This window comes from Meles meles, chromosome 2, assembly GCF_922984935.1.
Source record: "Meles meles chromosome 2, mMelMel3.1 paternal haplotype, whole genome shotgun sequence".
Lineage (NCBI taxonomy): Eukaryota > Metazoa > Chordata > Mammalia > Carnivora > Mustelidae > Meles > Meles meles.
Window position 1 is genome coordinate 7,524,452 of NC_060067.1, and position 4,488 is coordinate 7,528,939.

Genomic DNA, 4,488 nt, shown 5'->3' on the forward strand with positions numbered 1-4,488 from the left:
CCAATTTTCCACATACTGTTTGTTGAAGAGACTGTCTTTTTTCCATTGGACATTCTTTCCTGCTTTGTCAAGGATTAGTTGACCATGGAGTTGAGGGTCCATTTCTGGGCTCTCTATTCTGTTCCAATGATCTATGTGTCTGTTTTTGTACCAGTACCATACTGTCTTGATGATTACAGCTTTGTAATAGAGCTTGATGTCTGGAATTGTAATGTCCCCAGCTTTTGTTTTCTTTGTCAACATCCCACTGGCTATTTGGGGGCTTTTCTGGTTCCATACAAATTTTAGGGTTGTTTGTTCCAGCTCAGTGAAAAATGTTGATGGTGTTTGGATAGGGATTGCATTGAATTTATAGATTGCTTTTGGTAGCGTAGACATTTTAACAATGCTCATTCGTAGAATCCATGAGCATGGAATGTTTTTCCATCTCTTTGTGTTTTCCTCAGTTTCTTTCATGAGTATTCTATAGTTTTCTGAGTACAGATTCTTTACATCTTTGGTTTATTCCCAAGTAGCTTATGGGTTTTTTTTTAAAGAAAAGGGTGGAATTTAATCTTTATTTACAGACACTGCAAGAGAGGAGATTCCACATAGAAATAAGAAACCCACTGGGAGGAGGAGCCTCATACAGTTTGTACAGTTTGGAACTGGTCAAGTAGAGTTTTGTTGTAAAAAAGTGCTACAATAACAAAACACATTTAAAAAGAGTTCTTAGTAGAGAAATAGTAAGACAAACTTCTACCAAACAGAGCACACCATAAACAACTTTCTGCATTGGCTGTACAAGCTAAAAGTTAAAGGTTCCAGCGGTGCCATCCTGAACCTGGAACGTATAGCCTTCAGAGGTAGTTTCTGGCACAACATTCTGATCTTCCTCTTCCTCTACAGAGAAATACTTCTCAATCAAGTTTAATGAAGCTTTGTACACAGACTCATTTTCATGGTTTTGTAGAGCCTCGATTTTGTCCAAACCTCCACATTCTTCGATCATTATACTAAGTTTCTTGGTTTCACCTAATTTCTCAGCAGCCTGAAAGATATTGGAAATGGCATCCAGAATGATCAAAATAATTTTGGTATCCTTTGCAGTTAAGAGGTTCATCAATGGTTCTATTATGCCACAATGGACGAGGTATACAATCTGTTCAACTGTCCCACCACTTGTATAGTTGGTCACAGCCCAGACAGCTTCCTTTTGTGTCTTAAAGTCTGCCTTAGAGAGAACACCAATGAGGAATGGGACTAATCCATGATTCACAACTTGCTGAATCTGGTCCTGGTGGCCAGCTGTGATGTTTGACATTGTCCACGTAGCTTCCTTCTGAACATTAGTTTTGGGGTTCATTAGCAGGCTGGGAAAGACAGCAAGCACTCCGGCATCTGTTACAACCTAGACTCAGGTTGACCAACTATACAAGTGGTGGGACAGTTGAACAGACTCGTTCATCTGTCCCAGTAACAATATTTCCTATGGCTCTTAGCACAGGAGTCACAATGGGCAATTCAGTAGCTCCTAGAAGCTTTACAAGCTGGGGCACAACTCCTGTTTTCACAACCATCTCAATCCGTTCATTTGGACCATCTGTCAGGTAGGAGATGGCCCAGCAGGTATCTGCCAAGACCTCTGGATCGTTGTGATGCAGGAGACAAACTAAGGTAGGAAGAATTTGCTTGACGGCATCTAGCGGGGGTGCGGGGTTCTTGTTGCGACAAAGGTTTGAAAGTGTCCAAGTAAGGTTCTGTAAGTAGCCACATGCTAATGATGGCATATCAGGAACCGCAAGGAGAGCCAGAAGTGGTTCAACTGCACCATACTTGATAACCAAGTCTCGAAAAACTGAACCGTCACCTGCAATGTTTCCTAGAGCCCACACAGCCTGTTCGCTGATGTGGGCATGGGAAGATGCCAACAGGGAAATGAATGCTGGGATAGCGCCTCCATCCACCACAGCCTTGGTCTGTTCTGATGTCCCGGAAGCAATGTTAGTGAGAGCCCAAGCGGATTCAAACGGAATGGGACTACAATCGGTTCTGCCCAAGAAGGACACAAATTTTGGAATCAAACCAGCCCGGATTATGTTGTCTATGGGGTGCTGCTATTCCCGAGAAAGCAGTTTCCTAGCAGCTTGAGTAGACTGGAGCTAGCTTTCCAAATTGTTGCTATTTATGCCCTTGACAATGTCATCAACAGACCAATTTACAGTGCTCTGGTTGTTGCGGTTTTCCTGCAGTGGAGAGGTAGCATCATCGGGAAATGAGCTTACGTTTCTCCTTTTCAGCATCTGGTCATCCTTCTTAGCTTTCCTCAGCTCCACATTAACTTCTATTCAACGCTGCCTCATTTCTGTACTGTCTTTCCCCTTGTTCTTGAATTTATTAAGGCGGGCAGCTGGTGAATTAGCATTCTCGTTGGTGGACATGGTTATGAGACAAAGGGAGAAAGCTACATGGCCGGCTCAGGCTTCCACGGGAGGCGGTCCGGGGCGTGCAGGCTGCAGGTCAGCTGCCCTCAAAATGTCCACCACGAATCACTTCAAAGATGGTGTCAGCTTATGGTTTTTGATGCAATTGTACATGGGATAAATTCCTTAATTTCTCTTTCTTGAGACACATTGTTAATGTATATAAATGCAGCTGATTTCTGTACAATTGATTTTTATATTCTGCCATGTTGCTGAAATGCTGTGTGAGTTTTAGCAGTTTCGGGGTGGAGTCTTTTGGGTTTTCCACAAAAAGTATCCTGTCATCTGTGAAGAGTGAGAGTTTGACTTCTTTGCCAGTTCGAATGCCTTTTCTTTTTGTTGTCTGATTGTGAGTCTAGGAATTATAGTACTATGTTGAACAATAGTGGTGAAAGTAGAGGGTCCCTATCCTTTTAAACTATAAACTATATTAGAAACTTAACTTGTGAACAAGTTTTAACTTTGACTGTCAGAGATTTGGGTAAAGCACAGAGAAAAGAGAACGAGATTTGGAGTCAGGAGACCTGAATACAACTTGAATCTATCTTAGCTGACATTTCAACTTTGGGCAATTTGTATCAATTCCCTGATTAAATTATAATTTCCTTTTTTTGTGAAATGGCGCTAATAGTATCATTAGGTTATTTAAACCTAAATGAGGAAATGTTTTGTTAATAGTTAATTGCCATCACACAAGTTGGTAGTTGTTCTCTGTCTTTGATTGAAGAAAGGGGGAGTAATGGGCCTTGAGTGTCATAAAAAGAATTTTCTGAGGATTCCAAAAGTTTTTGGAAGTGAATTTCATCAACTTCCTGATGTATCAAAATTTGTGGGATACAGTCTAGAGAAGAAGATTTAGAGCACTAAAACTGACTCTTCTTTGAAGAGTTGACTCTTCAAAAGGAAATTTACAATGAAAACACAGGGCACAAACTTGTATCTAGAATGTATGAAGAATCCTATAAATCAATAATAATGATGTGGGGAACAAAGGCAAAAGAAATGTAACTTAAATTAAAATCTCCTCACAGCTTGCAGCCCACTGACAGATACCTGCACCATGCGGAGCGTGACCTTCTTCAAGGAACTTGTGGCTGCTTTAGTGCCTTAATATTTAAAAGTAACCTTATCTAGGCAGCAGCAGGCCCTCAAGGTCCTGAAACCTTTGCTTCCAGATACCTCGGAGACTTGTGTTATCCCTCACCTCCGCTAATTAACACGTACACAATCAGTCACTACTCAGGATCCCAGTATGGCTCTTTCTGTCACAGGTCCTGTCCCATGGATAGGGAAAGAGTTAAGGTTTAGTCAGGAGAGATAGGAGGCTTCTAACTCCCCTGACCAGGGTCCAAAACTATTCCTGGCAGGTGGAGATGCTAAGACAGAGCTGAACAAGAGATAAGGGAGCAAACCAAGATGGCATCTCGAGGTTACAGGCTTCTTAGTTCTCAGTAAAAGACTGCCACTAAAGCCCTCAGTCGCAACCCACTTGGGAGCCCTCTTGCTCTGAGAGCGTTTCTCTTTCCTTTGTGTTCTTACCTTCACTTAACAAATTTCACTTCACCTCACCCTTTTGTGTCCATGAGATTTATTCTTCGGCTCCGTGAGACAAGAATCCCGTAAGCCTGCAACAATAAGATGACAAATGACACAATAAAAATAGAGAAAAGATATCAACAAATACTTAATAAAAAATATGTGGATGGCTAATAAGCACATGAAAACATGCTCGACATCAGTAGCTACTGTGGAAATGCAGACTGAAACCACAACGGGATGCTACTACATATTTAGCCACAGAATGGTTAAAATCATAAAGATGGACCATACCAAGTGTTGGCAGGGATGTGGAGTTATCAGAACTCTTATTCACTTCTGGTGAGAATGTAAAATAGTACAGCCACTTTGGAAAATAACTCAGGAGTGTGCAGACCCACTTAGAATCTCAGAGTTGGTATAAAGATTATTTTAAGCTGGAGATATTTGGGATTCAACAGATGCAGAAAGAAGGCTTCTTGGAGCTTCC

General features: G+C 41.4%; 1 pseudogene; it reads right to left on the minus strand.

The window, feature by feature from the left end:
- Nucleotides 1–787: 787 nt before the first annotated feature.
- LOC123937194 lies at nucleotides 788–2,440 on the minus strand (annotated as a pseudogene).
- Between the last annotated feature and the right edge of the window lie 2,048 nt (nucleotides 2,441–4,488).